Source organism: Triticum aestivum, chromosome 2D, assembly GCF_018294505.1.
Source record: "Triticum aestivum cultivar Chinese Spring chromosome 2D, IWGSC CS RefSeq v2.1, whole genome shotgun sequence".
Taxonomy (NCBI): Eukaryota; Viridiplantae; Streptophyta; class Magnoliopsida; order Poales; family Poaceae; genus Triticum; species Triticum aestivum.
The window spans coordinates 567715677-567738093 of record NC_057799.1 but is presented as its reverse complement, the minus strand read 5'-3'; the positions used below and the strand labels follow the sequence as shown (position 1 = coordinate 567738093).

The 22417-nt window shown below is 48.3% G+C and overlaps 1 pseudogene; it reads left to right on the top strand.

The window, feature by feature from the left end:
* The first annotated feature begins 2118 nt into the window (after positions 1-2118).
* On the top strand, positions 2119-20221 carry LOC123054557 (putative F-box/FBD/LRR-repeat protein At5g56810; annotated as a pseudogene).
* The last annotated feature ends 2196 nt before the right edge of the window (positions 20222-22417 follow it).

The following is a 22417-nucleotide window of genomic DNA, read 5'->3' as shown; positions in this document are numbered from 1 at the left end:
ACCAGCGAAAAAACGGTCAAGATGACTAAACACCTAGCCTATTATTGGACCGTCATCCAAACCAGTTTGTAGATATTCCGTGCTACCGTGTTCGAACGGTTGCACCCAATGGCCATATGCTCCTTGTCCTTGGCTACCGCGTAACTGTGTGACGACCACGTATGGATCCAAGCAGTAGTTCTCTATATGACCTGCAAAACATTTATAAGAGTTTGTCTATTATAGATCATGTCATTTGTGCAGGTCCATATAGCCCAAAGTAATGTGCATACTCCTATTCAAATATGACCCGCAATATTTGGCTCCACTACATTTAGACACGTCCCAAATAATGTATTAATACTATTTGGAGGGCTGACGTTCAAGGCTACATGAATCGTACGCCATGGCAAGAGGACATTTGAAAAAGAGATGTTGTATAGTTTTATCTTGATCACAAAAGCAACATCGTTTATTACACTCCCATCTTCGCTTTGCCAAGTTATTTTTAATCAGAATCACTTCATTGTGCACAAACCACTTAAGAGCATGGTTAATAGTATAGCCAGCTGCTGGCTAAATGATCTTGCCATGTCATCTATAGTCAACCTTATAGCCGGCAAGTACAATAAATGCATATAAATTTGTACTACTTTGTTGATACATGGCCCACATCTCTCTCTCACAGAGTGTCTAGGAGCACGTACTATAGCCGGCTGTTAATGAGTAGCCCACTTCTCTTCTCTCTCCTCTTCTCTCTGTGCCAACTCATCAAAAATATCTATACTCTATACCTACTAATAAAAGAAATAGGTATTCTTAGTCCGTCATGCTATTTTATAGGAAACCCCCTGATGTTTCTGACATTAAACCCGCAATACATATCAAATATTTTTTAAAATACTCATATCTTCTAAACCGTAATTCCAAATTTAACATGTTATATATGAAATTTTATTAGAAAAATATATAGAATCTAAATATGATGTTATTTTACCTGTTAATCATTAAAAAAAATACTATCTAGGGTGCAATCTTAATCAACAGTGCATTATTCGTCTTTCTTTCATATCTGTACTGATCTGGATTGTGGATGAACATCTCAGCAAAATCAGGATTGAATACGAAATTGAAGATTACTTGCCCGTTTCTTTGTACATATTAAATCTACATACAAGCCGTGTTTAAATAGAAGACATGTGGAATCTTGAACTTGCGATTTTGTAGGCAAATACCATCTTTGTTTGGGTCGTAGCTACAAATACTCAGATTATAGACCATTTTTTTGTAAATTAAGAGCATGTGGTATGGAAAATACACAGGAGCTCCTGGGTGCTCCACACCCCTGTACGAAAAATAATCGTAAAAAATAGCCAAAAAATCAAAAAAATCTAAAATTTGGGGATATCAAACATGGGTTCCCAATCTACTCCCATGTGAAATTTCGTGAAAAAAAAAATCAAAAACATATCCGCGGCGAAGGAAATACTGTCCGAACAAAAATCTACCCAAACAGTTTTTTCTATACATAGGAAATTTTTTGTCTTTTTTGCCACGAATACGTTTCCTGGTATTTTTTTCACGAAATTTCAACGGGAGTAGATCGGGAACCCACGTTTGATATTCCAAAATCCCAGATTTTTTTCAAATTTCTCGGTATTTTTTGAATGAATTGTTCGTATAGGGGTGCGGAGCACCCGAGTGCTCCAAATCCTCGTCCCATGTGGTATTCTTTTCTCCCGTTGCAACGCACGGGCCCTTTTGCTAGTAATATTTAAAGTCTTATAGCCCGCCTATGTCATCCTATTGTACTTGCTCTAAAGATTTTGATTCTTAAAGGTATATTAGTCTTCCAAATATAAATTGATTTTGGGATTGGACCAGAATCTATTAAATGTAAATACATAGATTTCACGAAAAATACCTCATTTACGGATAGTATTCAGGAATCGTATCAGGCCCAGCTATCCCGGCCCGTTTGGCCAGCTTTGGTTGGAGTTGCCCTAAGGAAATGAACTGAACTCTTCTTTCCCCGCTTGGCCTCTCCCTTCCTCGCAGCAGTCTTCCTCCGTGCTCCCCGTGCGGCGGAGCACAACACCTGTTCGACGGAACGCCGCTCCGGGGCGGGAAGCTTCGACCATGGCGAGCGGGGAGGACCGCATCAGCGCCCTCCCGGAGGGCATCCTCCTCCACGTGCTCCGCCTCCTGCCGGCTGAAGAGGTGGTGCGGACGTCCTTGCTCGCCCGGCGCTGGCGCGGCGTATGGAGGTCCGTGCCCACCCTCCTCTTCACCGAGGCCAAGGCAGCGCCGACAGGTTCGCCCAGTTCGTGGGCCACCTGCTCCACCTCAGGTGCGGGGGCGACGGCCCGCCTCTGGATTCCTGCGATTTCGACTTCGATTCCGACGGATTCATGCTGTTGCCCGCCAACCAGCGGCGTGCGAGCAACTGGCTCTGGAAGGCCCTGCCTCGTGTCCGGGCGCTCCGGCTCCGGCTTCGCATTCCAGAGGATCCGGGAGCCTCGCCACTATCTGACATGCATCTCTTCTCCCAGCACCTCACCAGATTAGAGCTTGTTGGTGTCGGTTTCTACGACACCGTTGTTGATTTTACAGGCTGTCCAGCATTGGTGGAACTGAGTATGGATACTTGCGACGTCTTTGTCAAACAGCTCTTGTCTCCATCCTTGAAACATCTGCGGATTACCCGCTGCTATGCTCATGATAATTACCGCATTCTTATTTCTCTACCAAATCTTGTTTCGCTTGAGTTGATCGAATGGGGCCAAGGAAGGATTCCATTACTTGGGAGCTTGCCGTCGTTGGCAAGAGCTGTTGTTGTGCTTAAGGAGAGTTGTGCCGATCAATGCTCTCAGGGTCGGTTTGATAGTTGTGGTGCTGATGATGATATGTGTGATAGTTGTTATTATTATTATGGGGATCCTGAACGTGGGCCTCAGTATGACTGCAACAACTGCATCTTTCTCAAAGGTTTGTCAGAAGCCAGAGATTTGGAGCTGTCAGCTAATTCTGACGTGGTATGCTTGCAGCCGCTTCTCTCTTATTATCATGCTATATATGTTTCATCATTTCTCATGTAGAAACCATATTCATCATCACAGATCGCAATTGCTTTACATATGACTTACTTCACACATCAGCTGATTGCACTTTGTAGTTTGTACTAGGAAGGGGTCAAAAGGTTCCTAATTTGATCAGGCTCTTTTGCATTCTACGTAGGTTGTTTTCAACAGAGATTTGAAGTGGTGCCCTACATTTACCAAGTTAAAGACTTTGCTACTCAATGATTGGTGTTTGGCTGCTGACCATAATGCACTAATTTGTTTTCTCCAACACTCGCCAATTTTGGAGAAGCTTACTCTTCAACTTTCTAAGGTATAGTTTTTAAGCTGGATAGCTGTGTATCATTTAAAATGACCGCCCATGATTACCTGATTGATTTATTTGTGTGTGTGTGTGTGTGTCAGGGACCTCCATATGTAACTGAAGCAGAAGGAATCTACAAACCATTGGGACAGTCAGTTGCATCCAACTGTCTTAAGATTGTTGAAATCAAATGTGAAAATGTTGATAATAAGGTTCACAAAATTTTGAAGATACTGGCTACCTATGGTATACACCTTGAGCAAATTAGTGTCCAACAAACTAGCGGCATTCCTGGATCTGGATGTGAGTTATACTGTTGGCACTCTTCATGCTACTTATATTTCCATTTGTTAATGTGTTTATACGTTATACAGCAGTCAGTAAAGAAAATCTCAAACTTGTTAGTAGACTATGGTTAGAAATTTGGGCGCGTGTGGCGAAATGTTGAGCAGAGCTGACGTTTAGGCTCCATGAAAAGGTAGTGAAGATAACAACATATTGCATGTTTGTAACTGGCTTTATTATCCAAAAACTTATACTATCAATTTGGATTTTGGATTAAACTACTCTGTATGTGCAAATTAGTTAGTAACAATTACACATCAAGCAACTCTAAGTTTATTATGTATTGGCATTAAATAGCAGTTCAGATTATCGACATATTGCAAATGAATGGTTCCAGTACTCTTGGTAGACAACATCATATAGGCGAGCGGTGTCCTCTATCCAGCTGTTTTGATTGAGCCTACTGCCATCTAGATCCTTTACGAACTAGCATGTGACTTGATGAAGCTATGTACCTAGGTTAGGGTTATAGGCCTGACCTAGACACCCTCCCCAAGGACATCACCCTAAAGTCAGAAGCATTCGAAGGGTACCATCATCCACTCGACCAGAAACATTCCACTCGGAAGAATCACTGTCACTCGACCGTAACAGAAACCACTCGACATACAGAAGATCTAAAGTCACTCTGCACAGCAACGGTCGGGCGTTTACTCATAGACTTAATGATCATTTATAGCACTTTATTACGGACGTTACCTGTAATGCTCCTTCTTTATGTACATCGAACCCTATGTAACGGGGAATGGCTGGGGTCCTGGCGCACTCTATATAAGCCACCCCCCTCCTCTGGGACAAGGGTTCGCACCCCCTGTAACACACACACGCATAATCCAGTCGACCACCTCCGGGCACCGAGACGTACGGCTATTACTTCCTCCGCGAAGGGCCTGAACTTGTAAAACTCGTGTGTACAACTTCGCCATAGCTAGGATCTTGCCTCCTCATACCTACCCCCCATTCTACTGTCAGTCTTAGATCCACGACAGTTGGCGCCCACCGTGGGGTAGGTGTCTTAGCGGCTTGTTGGTGAAGTTGCGATTTTTCCGATTCCCATCATCATGGTTTCCGGCGGTGGATTGGCTGAGGGCCGTGAGATCCGTCTCGGCGCACTCGTCTTCGTCGCCGACGACTCCGTCTGGCTCCAAGAGGCTCCACTCGACGTCGAGGTGCTCCCCGTTCGCGGGGCGACGCACTTTCGCGCATGCGTCCGCGGCGTCCTTCTTCGGCAGCCGTCGACTCAGTATCAGTCGGCTCCTGTGACGTCCTCGTTCCCCGCTGTTCGCCGGCGCAAGCGTTCCGGTCGGTCGCGGCTCCAGCGGTGGGTGAGGCACGCGGTGGCCCGCCAGTCCGCCACCCCACAAGTCGCGGCAATCGAGCCCGACAAAACTCTCTACGGCCTGTTCGACTGGCTCCATTGAGACCGCATTCGAGTGCGACAGCAGTGACCCCGCGGCGGAAGTTTTGATGGTCAATGGACCACGCAGTCCTCCTGGCTTCCCCCGTGACGACGGTGGTGATGGCGGTGGCGATCCGTCGCGCGCTCACGAGGAGTACCGCCCCGAGCCTCTTTCTTCGCAGCAGACTGAGCAGAGGGAAGAGCTCCGCCACCGCAATATGGATGCACTTCACACTCCTATAGTTGGAGAAAACCCCGAGGCCCAGGCCTTGGAGGAGATGCGCCTGGCCAACTTGGCTGAGCGCACTTGACTGGAGAACCTCCAGCACGCACTCGACGAGCGTGCTCGGCAGCGGATTCCTGAGTCCAGTCGACGACAGCTTTTTCCGCCTCCAACTCAGGTATACCGAACTCCGATTCAGAATCTCACAGCTGCAGCCCGAATAGCAGAGTCGATTCAGCCTTCCCAGTCGGAAGCTGGCAGAGGTTTGATGCAGATCCGGACACAGCAGTATCTCAGTCGCGGAATAGGATTCATAGCAAATCTGTGATGACAGACATAGTTCAGTCGGCTCACAGCCCAAGATTGCCCCCGCGGCGTGAGGGACGTGGAGACCGGCAAGATCAGTACAGAAACCGTGAGCAGTATGATCACCGACTCGACCACGATGACCGTCGTCGAGTGCCCACGCCTCCCCCGAGGAGTGGGTCATATGTGCCGCGGCAGCACGATGAATTCCAGTCGACCCCAGAGAGCCGGGCTTTGGTGCGAGATCTATTCTCGTTCAAGGTCTGGTTGACAGGAACAGGGCACACAGAGAAGGTCATGACAGAGATTATCCGACTGGCAGCAGAGTGCATGTTTCAGGTCCAGAGTGTTTCAGCAGAGCCATCAGGGCTGCAGTGATTCCTCCCAACTTCAGGTTGGCGACTGGAGTCAGCAAGTTCACTGGTGAGTCCAAGCCTGGCAATTGGCTTGAGGACTACAGAGTGGCTGTACAAATCGGTGGCGGCAATGATGAAGTGGCCATGAAGCACCTCCCTCTGATGTTGAAAGGCTCGGCCACAGCATGGTTGAATCAGTTAGCACCTGGCAGCATATATAGTTGGGAGGAACTTGCCCGAGTGTTTGTTAGAACCTTTGAAGGTACATGCAAACGACCAGCAGGGTTGACAGAATTACAGTCCTGCATGCAAAAACCGAATGAGACCTTGAGAGATTATATCCAGAGATGGATCACATTGCACCATACAGTGGAGAATGTGTCGGATCACCAAGCAGTTTGTACCTTCAAGGAGGGTGTTAAGTATCGAGAGTTGAATCTGAAATTCGGTCGGACAGGGGATATGTCCCTGACTCGGATGATGGAGATCGCCACCAAGCACGCTAATGGTGAATAAGAAGACCGACTCCGGAGTGGCAAACACAAAATAGTCGCCCAAGAAACCGGAGGAGGGAATTCTAGTCGGAAACAGAAACGCAAGGCCGAACCAGCGGCTCCTGGTGAAGCTTTAGTTGTGGCTCAAGGGAAGTTCAAGGGGAAGCCCAAAGGGCCGTGGAACCATAAGAAAGTGAAAGATCAAGATGGAAATGATGTGTTGGATTTACCATGCCACATTCACACCAAAAAAGATGAAGAGGGTAATCTCATTTACCCTAAACACACCACTCGACAGTGTCGGCTCCTGATCCAGCAGTTCCGAGAGAAACAACCCAAGGAGAAGGAAAAGGAGTCGGACAAGGGTGAGGATAGGGATGATGGTTTTCCCAACGTCAATTCCACTCTGATGATTTTTGCTGATGTTGAAAGCAAAAGTCGTCTGAAAGTTATCAGCAGAGAGGTGAACATGGTTGCTTCGGCAACGCCAAGTTATTTGAAGTGGTCCCAGACTGCCATCACATTCGACCAGTCTGGCCATCCAGCGCGTATAGCCACCCCTGGGAGGCAAGCGCTGGTGGTCGACCCAGTTGTTGAAGGCACTCGACTGACTAAAGTGCTGATGGATGGAGGTAGTGGCCTGAATATCCTGTATGCTGAGACCTTGAAGGGAATGGGCATTCCGATGTCCAAGCTTAGTGAAAGCAATATGAGTTTCCGTGGCGTTATACCTGGCAAGAAGGCTGAATCACTCGGCCAGATCGCCCTTGATGTGGTTTTCGGTGATTCCAAGAATTACCGCAAAGAAAAGTTGGCATTTGAAGTAGTGGATTTCCAGAGTGCTTATCATGCTATTCTGGGTAGGCCTGCCTATGCACGTTTTATGGCTCGACCATGTTACGTGTACCTCAAGTTGAAAATGCCTGGTCCCAGAGGAGTGATCACTATCACTGGCAATCGGCAGAAGGCAGAAGAGTGCTTCCAGAAGGGCTCAAAAATCCCCGATGCACAAATGGCAGCAGTCGAAATGCAAGAATACCGGAAGAACGCAGATCCGAGTGATTTGTTGCGCTCCAAGAAGCCTGCGACTGATTCTGCATTTCAGTCGTCCGGTGAAACCAAGCCGATTCATATTCACCGGACCGATCCTAGTGCTGCTCCTACTCATATTTCAACTTCACTCGACAGCAAATAGGAAGAAGCGCTCATCCAGTTCCTCCGTGAGAATTGGGACATCTTTGCATGGAAGCCTTCTGACATGCCAGGTGTACCCAGGGGACTGGCTGAGCATCGTTTGCGAGTCGACCCGAAAGTAAAACCAGTCAAGGAACATCTTCGACGGTCCGCCGTACAGAAGAGAAAAACAATTGGTGATGAAGTGGCTCGGCTCCTGGCAGCTGAGTTCATCCGAGAAATTTACCACTCCGAGTGGCTCCCCAATGTTGTCATGGTCCCCAAGAAGGACGACTTGCTTCACATGTGCATTGACTTCAAGCATATCAACCGGGCCTGCCCGAAAGATCATTTCCTCTCCCCCCGCATCGACCAAATTGTCGACTCGACTACGGGGTGTGAGCGATTGTCTTTTCTGGACGCCTATTTCGGGTATCATCAGATCCGACTGTATGGACCCGATGAGATAAAAACGGCTTTCATCACTCCATTCGGATGCTTCTGTTATGTCACCATGCCATTCGGCCTGAAGAACGCCGGAGCCACATTCATGAGGATGATTCAGAAGTGTCTGCTCACTCAAATCAGTCGGAATGTGGATGCATACATGGATGACATTGTGGTCAAGTCACGTAAGGGTTCCGACCTGCTGGCTGACCTTGCTGAAACCTTTGCCAACCTCAGAAGGTATGATATCAAGCTTAATCCATCAAAGTGCACATTCGGAGTTCCTGGTGGAAAGCAGGGCCGGGCCCATAGTGGTGCCAAATGTGCGGCCCGTACAGGGCCCATAATTTTGAGGGCCCCCAGTTTTTTTATATAGGCCTAGTATTTTCTGAAGAAAAAAGCGTAGCAACTGCCACACTAGGCCGCTAGGCGCTGGAGCTGGGCCTGAGTCGAGCCCATCGAGCGCTGGAGCTCATCGGCTCGTCGCTTGACTCGATCGATCTAAAAAAAGAAGACTCGATCGATCTTTCCCAAAGAAATAAGGAAACCGCTCTCTAGCGATGGAAACGGGATCGTGGGTCTAAAAAGGGGATCGCTATACCAGTCAATCGGGATCGGGAAACCAACAGGCCAACAACAGTCTCATCGACGCTGCTACAGGAGTCAGGAGACGAAAAAAAGGAGACGAGATCGTCTCGTCAGTCGTCGCCTCTGCCTCATCAGAGCGATCGGATTCAGGCCGCTGTCGTTGCCTTCCTAGCTTCTCTCATAATTTTCAGACTCGTCGTCTCGTCGGATCAATCCGTGACCGACTGACCCACTCCAGCCTCCAGGTGCTTAGCGAATACTCCAGTTCCTACTCCTAAATTCTAATTCTTCATTTTCTAATTAACTTTTGGTAGTGATCATTACTTTGTTAGAGATTGATTCTTACCTCCTCGATTAAAGATCACAATGTAGCAATTCAACCGGACAGTACCCAAAACTAGATGAGTTAGACGATTTGTCTAATTGCAAAACATTGACATTATATTATTTACATTATAAAAAAATTATGTGAGTTATATATGTACATTAATAATTGCTCGTTAGTCCCCCCCTCCCCCTCCAAAAAAGAAAATTTGCTCGTTAGTTCATTTTTTTAGCGACATAGGGCCCCAATTTTTGTTTCGCATAGGGCCCCGGATTTTGCCGGCCCGGCCCTGGTGGAAAGTTACTCGGCTTCCTCGTTTCCGAACGAGGGATCGACGCTAACCCAGAGAAAGTTGGTGCTATATTCCGGATGAAACGCCCTGTGTGTGTACATGATGTCCAAAAGCTTACTGATTGTTTGGCCGCCTTGAGTCGATTCATATCTCGTCTCGGTGAAATGGCCTTGCCTCTTTACCGACTGATGAAGAAGTCTGACAAGTTCGAGTGGACAGATGAAGCTAACGCAGCGTTTGCAGAGCTCAAAGCCCTGCTTTCCACCCAGCCGGTGCTTGCTGCCCCAATCAGCAAAGAGCCTTTACTGCTTTATATTGCAGCCACATGACAAGTTGTCAGTACAGTACTCACGGTCGAGCGGGAAGAAGGAAAAGCCTATAAAGTTCAGCGCCCAGTATACTATGTTTCTGAAGTTCTGACTCCATCCAAGCAAAGATATCCACATTATCAGAAGCTTGTTTATGGAATTTACATGACCACGAAGAAGGTTGCTCACTATTTCTCTAATCACTTCATTACAGTCGTCAGCGACGCACCATTGTCAGAGATCCTGAATAACAGAGATGCAACTGGTCAAGTGGCAAAGTGGGCGATTGAACTCCTTCCTTTGGATATCAAGTTTGAGGCAAAGAAAGCTATCAAGTCCCAAGCAATAACAGATTTCCTCGCCGAGTGGATCGAACAGCAACTTCCGACCCAGATTCACTCGGAGCATTGGACCATGTTTTTTGATGGATCCAAGATGCTGAATGGTTCCGGTGCTGGGGTGGTATTGGTATCCCCCGAGGTGACAAACTCAGCTATGTTCTCCAGATTCATTTTGACTCCTCCAACAATGAAGCTGAATATGAAGCACTTCTGTACAGGTTGCGTATGGCCATTTCACTCGGCGTCCGTCGCCTCATGGTCCATGGCGACTCGGATTTAGTGATCAATCAAGTGATGAAGGAGTGGGACGTCAGAAGCCCAGTTATGACTGGCTATTGTAATGCAGTGAGGAAGTTAGAGAAGAAGTTTGAGGGGTTAGAGCTCCATCACATACCCCGACTGAAAAATCAAGCAGCCGATGATCTGGCAAAGATAGGTTCCAAGAGGGAAGCCATTCCCAGCAATGTGTTCTTGGAACATATTCATTCACCTTCAGTTCAAGAAGATCCTTTCACTGAAGAGCCCCCACAACCAAAGAGTGCCACTGATCCGACTGAAGTCGAAGTCCCAGCCGTAGTCGACTTGATCATGGAGGTTTTGGTCATCACTCCCGACTGGACAGTACCGTATATCGCGTACATTCTTAGAAAGGAACTCCCAGAGGATGAAGAAGAGGCTCGACAGATCGTCCGTCGATCCAAAGCCTTTACTGTGATAAGAGGACAATTGTTCAGAGAAAGTGTGACTGGAGTCTGCCAGAAATGCATAACACCAGAAGAAGGTCGAGTGATCCTCAATGACATCCACTCGGGGACCTGTGGTCACCATGCGTCCTCTCGGACCATTGTGGCCAAAGCATACCGAGCGGGATTTTATTGGCCACGAGCAAATGAGATGGCAAAAGAAATAGTCAACAAATGTGAAGGTTGTCAGTTTTACTCCAACATGTCTCACAAGCCTGCATCAGCCCTGAAGACCATTCCACTCGTCTGGCCCTTTGCTGTTTGGGGATTGGATATGGTTGGACCTCTGAGGACTGGTAGGAGCGGCTTCACTCATGTGCTCGTGGCAGTCGACAAGTTCACCAAATGGATTGAAACCAAGCCTATCAAAAACCTTGAAGCCAGTACTGCTGTCAGCTTCATCAGAGAGTTAACATTCAGATATGGTGTTCCGCACAGCATCATCACTGACAATGGGTCGAACTTCGATTCTGATGAGTTCAGAGCTTTCTGTGCTTCCCAAGGTACTCGAGTCGACTATGCTTCAGTCGTCCACCCCTAGTCGAATGGACAAGCTGAAAGAGCAAACGGGTTGATTCTCAAAGGACTGAAACCCCGACTGATGCGTGATCTCAAGCACGCAGCAGGCGCCTGGGTCGATGAACTTCCATCAGTGCTTTGGGGATTGAGGACAACTCCCAATCGGTCGACTGGCCGAACTCCATTCTTCTTGGTCTATGGAGCTGAGGCCGTACTTCCGAGTGACTTGCTCCACAACGCACCCCGAGTCGAGCTTTTCTCAGAAGATGAAGCAGAACAGGCGCGGCAAGATGCAGTCGATCTCCTGGAAAAGGAAAGAGAGATGGCCTTGATCCGGTCTACCATCTATCAGCAAGACCTGCGTCGATTCCACGCCAGAAACGTGAGGGGTCGAGCATTTCAAGAGGGTGACTTGGTTCTTCGAGTGGATCAGCAGAAACCACACAAGCTTGCTCCTGCTTGGGAAGGCCCCTTCATCGTCACCAGAGTGCTCCACAACGGAGCATACCACCTTTAGAACGTCGAGCACAAGAAAGACGAGCCACGCACTTGGAATGCGGAGCTGCTCCGCCCATTTTACACTTAAGCATTCAGACTGTTGAGATGTAATAAGAAATACCTTCTAGTTTGGTTATCAAAGACACATTTTTACAGTCTCCTAAATGATTGCTGTTTCCTTTTTGTATGTTTCAAATCCCCCAGTGGGTGCCTTAGCTGCGAATCCGTTTCGCCTAAGTTTGAAAAGAGAAAAAAAATCCTGTCGAGTGAAGAGCAAGCCTCTCACTCGGGGGCTTAGCTGCAGTCCAGTACTCGCCTAAGTTTAAAAAATCATACCGAGTGGTGAGCAAGCCTCTCACTGGGGGGCTTAGCTGCAGTCCAAGTACTCGCCTAAGTTTGAAAAATCCTACCGAGTGGTGAGCAACCCTCCCACTCGGGGGCTTAGCTGCAGTCCAGTACTCGCCTAAGTTTGAAAAATCCTACCGAGTGGTGAGCAAGCCTCTCACTCGGGTGCTTAGCTGCAGTTCAAGTACTCGCCTAAGTTTGAAAAATCCTACCGAGTGGTGAGCAACCCTCCCACTCGGGAGCTTAGCTGCAGTCCAGTACTCGCCTAAGTTTGAAAAATCCTACTGAATGGTGAGCAATCCTCCCACTCGGGGGCTTACCTGCAGTCCAGTACTCGCCTAAGTTTGAAAAATCCTACCGAGTGGTGAGCAACCCTCCCACTCGGGGGCTTAGCTGCAGTCCAGTACTCGCCTAAGTTTGAAAAATCCTACCGAGTGGTGAGCAAGCCTCTCACTCGGGGGCTTAGCTGCAGTCCAAGTACTCGCCTAAGTTTGAAAAATCCTACCGAGTGGTGAGCAACCCTCCCACTCGGGGGCTTAGCTGCAGTCCAGTACTCGCCTAAGTTTGAAAAATCCTACCGAGTGGTGAGCAATCCTCCCACTCGGGGGCTTAGCTGCAGTCCAGTACTCGCCTAAGTTTGAAAAATCCTACCGAGTGGTGAGCAACCCTCCCACTCGGGGGCTTAGCTGCAGTCCTGTACTCGCCTAAGTTTGAAAAATCCTACCGAGTGGTGAGCAATCCTCCCACTCGGGGGCTTAGCTGCAGTCCAGTACTCGCCTAAGTTTGAAAAATCCTACCGAGTGGCGAGCAACCCTCCCACTCGAGGGCTTAGCTGCAGTCCAGTACTCGCCTAAGTTTGAAAAATCCTACCGAGTGGTGAGCAACCCTCCCACACGGGGGCTTAGCTGCAGTCCAGTACTCGCCTAAGTTTGAAAAATCCTACCGAGTGGTGAGCAACCCTCCCACACGGGGGCTTAGCTGCAGTCCAGTACTCGCCTAAGTTTGAAAAATCCTACCGAGTGGTGAGCAACCCTCCCACTCGGGGGCTTAGCTGCAGTCCAGTACTCGCCTAAAGTTTGAAAAATCCTACCGAGTGGTGAGCAACCGTCCCACTCGAGGGCTTAACTGCAGTCCAGTACTCGCCTAAGTTTGAAAAATCCTATCGAGTGGTGAGCAATCCTCCCACTCGGAGGCTTAGCTGCAGTCCAGTACTCGCCTAAGTTTTAAACACATCCCTATCCGCAAGGACGATGAGGTGTAGGTCGACTGCAACCTTCTCCTCGGAGCTACGCCACAAATATAACGTACGCTCCATCCCTATACGCAAGGACGACGAGGTGCAGGTCAACTGCAACCTTCTCCTCGGAGCTACGCCACAAGTATAACGTACGCTCCATCCATGTCCGCAAGGTCGACGAGATGCAGGACGACTGGAATCTCCTCCTCAGAGCTGCATCTCAAGTACAAAGGTTATTCCGAGTGAGGACAAGTTCTACTCGATAGCAAACACAAGCATATTCGGAGATAAACCAAATTCAGATAAATCCTAAGGTTCCGGACCGTGGATTAAAGTACACGGGCATCAAGCCCGAAGGAGTTTAACGGTTACAAAATCACTCGGCATTCTGAGGCAAATTTAAGGTGAGGCATAAAAGTTTGTTCACTCCGCAGGGGGAGGGCTAGTAGGCTCAACGAATTGGTCCAGGTCGATTCCGTCGGCAATCCGAGTGGCAGCAGCAATGAAGGTCTCCATGAAAGATTGGAAGTCGTGCTTCTTGGTATTGGCAACCTTGACCGCTGCCAGCTTCTCTTCTCGCGCTTCCTTGCAGTGGACACGAACCAAGGACAGAGCCACATCAGCGCCGCACCGGGCAGAAGACTTCTTCCATTCTTGCACTCGACCGGGAACCTCATTAAGCCGAGTCATCAGAGACTCGAGGTCATTCTGGAGCATCGCCCTTGGCCAGAGAGCTGTGTCGAACCGCGACATTGCGACTTTCAGTCGAGCAAGATAGTCGACAACACTAGCAACGCGAGATTCCAGTCGGAGCACGTTCATGGCAGCTTCGTCCCTCACTGGAGAATGGATGGGGTCCAAGCTTGTCTCAACTCGACCAGTCTCTTCCTCGAAGTTCTGGCAAAATTCTGCTCGCACAATTCAAAGATGAGTCAGTGGTTGTATGTCGAGTCGACAGTAACAAGTCAGTCGGGTCGAAGAAAATACCTTCAAGCATGACGAACAGCTTCTTAGCAAGACCTCCCAGATAGTTCTCCAGGTCATCCCTCTTGCGAGCAATGCCTTCCATCTTCTCGTTCAGATTGTTCTTGTCCTTCTTCAGGCGAGTCGCTTCCTTATTGGCTTCATCAAGGGCAGTTTTCAGCTTGGCGTTTTCTTCCTCCAGTTTGCCGACTGAAGCTAGCTTCTGTTCAGCGAGTGCAGTTTTCTCATCAGCTGTTTTCTGTGCGGCCGCAAGATCTTGGTCCTTTTTGCCAGAGCTTGGTTCAGTTTCTCTGAAAGAAATAACGCTCGGTTCAGAAAAAGCAAAATAAAATCCGGTTCAGAGGCAAATCAGTCGACAAGTTTTTTCTTACCAGCGGCTTCATCCTTGGCTTTTTGCAGATTTGTCTTGGCCAGCTCCAGATCGAGGTTGAGTTGAATCTGCTTCTTCTCCAGGTCAGCAAAACGAGCTCCAAGTTCACAAGATTTCTGTAATCAAAGGACAGTCAATCGACAGGTGAAAAGACTGGTTACTTCAGAGCAATGGTCTGATAAATTCAATAAGTTCTAAGACTACTGCCGAATCAAACATCCAACAGTAGTCTCGGGGACTACACCCAGTGGGTGCACTTAGCGTGCCCCCACTGGTCCAGTTTCCACTCGACATGGTCTGTCCAGGCCGAGTGTAAAAAAAAGAGGCAAGTTGTTCTCAGACCGTAGTCGACTGCCCGCAGTCGACCACGGTCTCGGGGACTACACCCAGTGGGTGCACTTAGGGTGCCCCCACTGGTTCAGGTTCCACTCGACACGGTCCGTCCGGGCCTAGTAGAAAATTCAGCTTCTCAGACCATAGTCGACTGCCCGTAGTCAACTATGATCTCGGGGACTACACCCAGTGGGTGCACTCAGCGTGCCCCCACTAGTTCAAAGATCCAATCGACACAACCTAGTCGAATCAAGATACAAGTTTGCTCAGTGGCAAATCAAAACACCCAGTGGGTGTACGAACGCGAAACGCAGACAGATGAAAAGTTTCTTCAAAGAAAGTTTTCAGGTAGCATATCCTAACAGAACAAGTGGCAAGCTAAAGAGTCAGCCGGTGATCAACCAACCTGGACGTTGCTCTGAAGGGCTGAGCTGGCGTCGTAAGCCGCTTGGCTGGCTTCCCGGACCATCTTCATCTGCTCCATCATGATGCCCGCCTGGCGTATGGCTTCCTTGGCAGCACCCACTTGGTCCTATGGGACGTGATGTGCGGTAAAGAGCGAAGATGGATCGGCTGGAGTCTGAGCAGTCGACGCCGAAGGCTGAGCACTCGTCAGTGGTACGGCGAAAGTTACAGAAGTCCGATTGGCATTGCCACCTTCCTGGATCGCTGTTTCGGTCGCCGACGCAGACTGAGGTGTCTTTACAGCTGACGCCTTCCTGTTTCTTCTCCCCTGGGACCTCAGTGGCACGTCTTCGTCATCATCTGGAAGATCAATGACATGGGGAGGAGCTGCAAGAAGAATCAATTGCCAGAAACTCAATCGACCAATAAAACGACCGAGTAAATAAGGACAAGATTATGAGAATCGTACCTGGATTGGAGGTGACGGCATCTTCCATTTCTTCGTCTTCATTCTTGTAAGCGGAAGTCTCGGAGGTAGCAGCACTGCAAATTTCAAGATTCAGTCGGTCATGTCTATAACAGTGAGTCGACCAAGATCCAGTTCGCACTAAACAAGGAATTCAAGTCCAACTATTACCCGGAAACATTGGGAATGGTCACTTTGATCTTGGGCAAAGCTTTCTGCGGTTTTGATGGCGCAACTTTCGGTTGCTTCGGTGCCTTTTCGGTCGGCGCTGGAGAAGACGTCCGAGGGCGCTTTGACGACTGCCCGGTTTGCCCGGTCGCTTTGCCGCGGACGCTTGCCGGATCGTGAGTGAGCTTGGATCGCCTTTCCCTACGGGGAGGTGAGTCGACCTCTTCTTCATCACTCGGGTCGTCGCTCTCCTCGTCCTCTTTGCCATCAGAATGCCACTCGCCGCTCTCGCCTCCACTCGCCTCCCCCTCCGGGTCCTGCTCCTGCTCTCCGTTGGGCATCGAATACATCTCAGTAAGAGCCTAGAAGACAACAAGCAAGACAAAAGTCAGTCGGTTGACTACAAGCAGCTACATGATAAATCAAGATAATACTCGGCAATTCAGAGTTGGACCTTGTCTGTTTCGTACGAGTTGTCGAGTGGAGGGACTCTCCTGGACCCCCTGGGGTTATCTTTGTTGCCAGTGATACCCTTCAACCACTTCTCCACCGTATCCTCGTCGACCTCTTCTGGGTGGATCCGAGTGGAATCGTCAATGCCCGAATACATCCACATCGGATGGTCACGGGCTTGAAGCGGCTGAATGCGTCGTTTGAGGAAGACTTCCAACAGATCCATGCCGGTCACGCCGTCACGGATGAGCTGGACCACTCGCTCAACCAGCACCTTCACCTCCGCTTTCTCCCCCGGGGTTACTTTCAAGGCAGTGGGCTTCTCTACTCGAGCCATGGAAAAGGGGGAAGTCCAGTCGACTGACCTGGAGTCGGCTGGTCTTTGCAGTAAAACCAGGTCGACTGCCACCCTCGAACTGACTCGGGAAGGATTATGGCTAGGAAGGAGCTCTTACCGCTCATTTGAATCCCAAGACCCCCACACATCTGGATCACTTTTGTCTTCTCATCACTCGGATTAGCTTTTTTGACCGACTGAGAGCGACACGTGAAAATGTGCTTGAAGAGGCCCCAGTGTGGTTGACAACCCAAGAAATTCTCGCACATAGACACGAAAGCGGCAAGATACACGATGGTGTTGGGGGAAAGTGATGAAGTTGTGCTCCAAAGAAGTTCAGGAAAGCTCGGAAAAACGGATGAGGAGGCAAAGAAAACCCGCGGTTGACGTGAGTGGCGAGGAGGACGCACTCACCCTCTTGCGGTCGGGGTTCAGTCTCGTCCTCCGGGAGCCGCGCGGATCCGTGGGGGATCAGTCCCTCCTCGGCCAGATCGTCGATGTCGTCCTGACGAATCGTCGACCGGATCCAATCGCCCTGGATCCAGCCGCGCGGCAGACCGAACCTCGACGAAGATCCGCCCCGGCTGGACTTCTTCCCCTTCGCCTTCGCCGTTGCCTTCTTCGCGCGCTCCAAAGCCACCGTCTTCTCCTTCCCCATCGCAGCGGACGGAGCTCGAACAGATGCGATGGAGAAAACGGAGAAGGAAGAGGTAGAATGGGAATGCACTGTTCAAAAACCCCAGTCTGACGCCTTATATGAGGTTGCTTCCGAGTGACTGACCTGTGGACCCGGGCGATCCTATCAAATCCCGCAACAAACGCGCGCGAGATACGTGGCGAAAAAGGTGGCGCGGAAATTGAGGCGGCCCTGCCTAATCCAACCCGATTACTGCGGCCTCCTCCGCCCCGCGCGCTTCCCAAAATTCGAATCCCGCGAGATCCGTGGACAACAGAGCAACCTGTCAAACGGAAGATTTTCTTCATATCAACGCTCGAAGCTTTTCAATAAAAGTTCACTCGACAAAACCAAGAATGGATCAAGGCGACTGAAAAAGAAGTTGGTGTCACCGTGTTGATTCGTCGATCCCAAAAAGACACTTCCGAAGCGTGAAAATTGAATCGGAAGTATTTTCAACTCCTCCACTCAAACCCTGAACCATTCGGGGGCTAATGATGAAGCTATGTACCTAGGGTAGGGTTATAGGCCTGACCTAGACACCCTCCCCAAGGACATCACCATAAAGTCAGAAGCATTCGAAGGGTACCATCATCCACTCGACCAGAAACATTCCACTCGGAAGAATCACTGTCACTCGACCGTAACAGAAACCACTCGACATACAGAAGATCTAAAGTCACTCTGCACAGCAACGGTCGGGCGTTTACTCATAGACTTAATGATCATTTATAGCACTTTATTACGGACGTTACCTGTAACGCTCCTTTATGTACATCGAACCCTATGTAACTGGGAATGGCTGGGTCCTGGCGCACTCTATATAAGCCACCCCCCTCCTCTGGGACAAGGGTTCGCACCCCCTGTAACACACACACGCATAATCCAGTCGACCGCCTCCGGGCACCGAGACGTAGGGCTATTACTTCCTCCGCGAAGGGCCTGAACTCGTAAAACTCGTGTGTACAATTTCGCCATAGCTAGGATCCACGACATGACTATCTTGCTCTTCTTATTTTACGATCCCCCTTGTGAATGTTGCATATTATTTTGTCCCTTCTTTTTAGCGGAAAGCTCACAACAAATAACATGTCAATGATTTTGGCAAATTTTAACTCCATACTATTGGCCTCTGTAATCGTTTATGAATCCTGTTATGTGTGATGTTACATGTTAAATAACCAGAAAGAAGCCAAAATATTACCATACCATTTTATTTTAGTGAAGTTAGTCCCACTTTACAATATTTTGATATAAAGAAGTATGTTACAAGTGAAGCTCTTATTAGAAGATCATATGCATGTTTCCATATTACTCACAAAGCATTGAAAATTCCTATTTGTCTGTAGTAGGTTCTCTCTGAATTGATTCTGTGTCTTTCTTATCTTGCAGGTTTCAATTTTGTTTGCACTGGTTTCAGCGAAAACTAGAGGTACGAAGATCTGGACTGTTCTTAGATTTAGGTCTCTTTAATATTTTAGAAATGCACGGAGCATGTTTTGGGTAGTGCTGTGTAGTTGGGTGGCTGCTTGACCTTTTTAGTGTCTTGATTAAGTTGGATTAACCATTCGAATCTTCTACTACAATGCAACTCTTTTGGACTATCTAGCGTAGATGTTCACCATTCTGCTTCATATATTGACACAATATTTGCATATATAAATAAAGGAGAAGGTGAAAAATGTTGTTGGTTAAAGTTTGGATGCACATCAGTTGGAAAACTAATATGTCGTCATTCCTAGATCCAATGACGAAAATGGGGAAAAATAATTGAAGTGGACCACTACAAGACTCTCCTTCCTCAACCATAACCTAAATGCCCTCATTTTTTGCATTTATGCTGCAATGTGACATCATTATTTTCTTAAGTAGTTTATACCAATAGTCGATCCAGTTACACATTGTGAATAAGACCAATGGAAGGGTCAGGTGGTCTTATGCACTGAAAATATGCCGCACTCCTGTGGCCAACCTTTTGTAATTTTCTTGGAATGAACTCAACAAACCACCAAACAGCTGATCAACAGATTCAATTGTCCAGAAGGTATAGTTCCCATTCCAGAAGCGCAACCACAAATTTGACCAAATAGATGTAAGCTAGGAAAGTAGACACATCAACAACAGGTGATCGACAGATTCAGCGGCATGCACCAGAAAAGTCACAGGCATTGCTACCTTTCCATCCATTTTGAGCTTATTATCCTTATTTAAACTCTCCATTCCTCAAAGAAATTATTTTTCAGCGGCAGTCAAAATTCATACATGGTTTTGAATAGGTGAAAGACAGATTTGAGTTGTCAGAGCTGGATAATAGGAATGTACTGAAACCTTGCCCTTTAGATCCTAACATTAATATCAAACTCTCGTGTTTCTTATTTAAATGCACTTCAGCACATTCCTTTTATAACTGTAGGGTTGTTAATTAGAGATATCTGTCTTCTGATGGTCTCAATATATATGCTTGTCTAGGTACAAATGACGTCGTGCCGGCCAAGGGCAAGAAGTTAGCCATGTTCTCAAGGCGGCCAGCTCCACCGGGGAGAGGTACTCCACTGGATTCAACGAGCTGCTCACCATCGTCCCAAAGCCCTATCCCTTTTCTACTCCACACTAGTAGATCATAGCAGCGTTGTACCTTTGGTAAACAATTTCCCGTGGCTCTTGAACTTTGTTGAGAGTTGTTCTAAGTTTCTGATCTATGTGATAAAATGGATGCATCAATCTCAACGATAGGTTCAGTCGCAGAATGTCCGTTCAAGCAGAAATAATAACACGTCTCCGAAGAGGCAAAAGCTCAGCACTAAAAATTCAGAAGTTATGCACATAACACTAACTTTTCCTTTTGTAGTTTTCAGATATATTTTTCTCTGTGTGTTTCCTCCACTTTCCAAGACAAACTGGACCTTCATTCCTCATGCGAAGTACTAGTAAAAAGGTGAACATGCCGTAGCTAGTGAAAACTCGACATCCCATTGTACTCTCTTTCTTATGGAGTATAACAAATCTTCAAAGTATCGCACAGCAAGATCGTGATCCAAGACGGCAACGGCTAACTTGGGCACTTGGCGAAGCAACTTCGTTAAGATAACAGATGACGAGTTCAGTGAACAATACACTGGGTGTCCTCCAGAGCATCTACAACCGGGCCCCTCATACCCGCCTCAAACACCCGAACGGGCTGTCCGGTCAGTGACTTGACGAAAAAAACGTCACCCAACTGGGCGCCTCATTTCTGGCCCAAAAGTCCGGACTGACCGGCACACCCCTTAATCAGTCCAAATCTAGGGTGGATATGGGGACGCCCGGACTGACCGGCACTCCCGATAACTAGTCCAAATCTAGGGCGGATATAGGGACGCCCGGACGCACCTGCCACGTTGGATCCGGCCCACATGGTCCCACCCGACCCCACATAAAATGGACCCTATCCGCACTCCGGCTGAAACCCTAGCCGCATTCCACTCCATTCCCCTCCCCTCCCACACTATCGAGCTCCTCTTCGGCCAGCTTCGACGTTCTCCTCCATGGCGGCGCCTAGATCCGACTCTGACATGCCAGGATCCGAGGATTGGGAGCTCATCCCTTGCAGCGCTGAGGAGCAGATGGCTGTCCGCGCTGCTCTCTGACGCTCCTGTGAGCAGTGCACCCTCCTGCGGTCTTCAGCGAGCCGGTGGGAATCCATTGCCCGACGGCGGCCGGATCCGGGGCCAGAGGATCTCGTCACGCGTTGCCGGCAGCAGTCACCACGTGCACATTGCGCAACCAAGGATGCGTGAAAATTCTTCTATGTCCAATGCATACAATCAGCACTCCTTAGCATCCCAAGTCGCCATTTTGCTTCATGCATCGCTAAAAGCCTGGATGTGTCCTCAGTGTTGGGTGCTCGCACATACTTCTCTCCATAAAACCGCACCACAACATTAGCGAACACTTTCGTGATGATTGTATATTTGGCCATTTGAAAAATGTCATCCCATGAACCTGCAAGGGAGCCATAGACAATCCTCTAAAGTGCCGTGGTCACCTTCTAAAAAGGGGAAAACCCAGGAGACTGACTGCATTTCTCTGTTGTTTGAAGAAAGGTTCATTGGCTTCCATGTCATCAATGATTCTATAAAGTAGTCACTCGGTCAGTGAAAGCGTCACCGGAACACATATGGCGGGAAGGTACAACCTGACACAAAGTAGTCGAGCATGAGTCGCTCGTGGTCGATTTTGTTCCAGCAAAATGTTGCATGACCAACATGCGATCCCGAACGCTTCTTCTTCGTTTCGGTTGATGCTATCCCTTAATCGACCATCAATATTGCCTCGTCTTCTTCGACATCCATGATTTCACTCTCAGACTCGTAGCTCGAATCCAACTATGAATAAAAAACAATAGTTCTGCCATCTAATCCATCCACAAATAATGCGAATTTATGTCATATGCATGAATTTATGAGACGCTAAACAAAATATACAATAAAAGGTTGGGAAATTTTACCTTTGAGCAAGTCGTTGGACACCTCGAGGTCGCTCGGCGGAAGGGGTGGCGCGGCCAGATGGCGGGAAGAAGGCACGTGGCTGCGGCGAAGCGTAGCTCAGCGGGGGGCGACAGAGGCCAAATCGCGGCAAAAGAAAGCGGCACGGGGATGTGGATAGTAGTGGAAGGGAATAAATGTATGTGGTGCCAATATATTATTATTTTTTTGAAACGGAACACCCTTGTTTTCATTACGAAGACAATCTGGCTAAGTCGCCAGTTACAGAGTTTTGTACAAACTCAGGGAAGTGGCCCAACTAGGTCTCACATCTGCCACTTCCTGGACCATGACCATACGCAGCTAAAGAGTGTGCTGCATTGTTACAGATTCTAGGACATACATAAAAAGCAACATTCAACTGAAATTTTATCTCCTGAAACAATGATCCTAAGGTAGA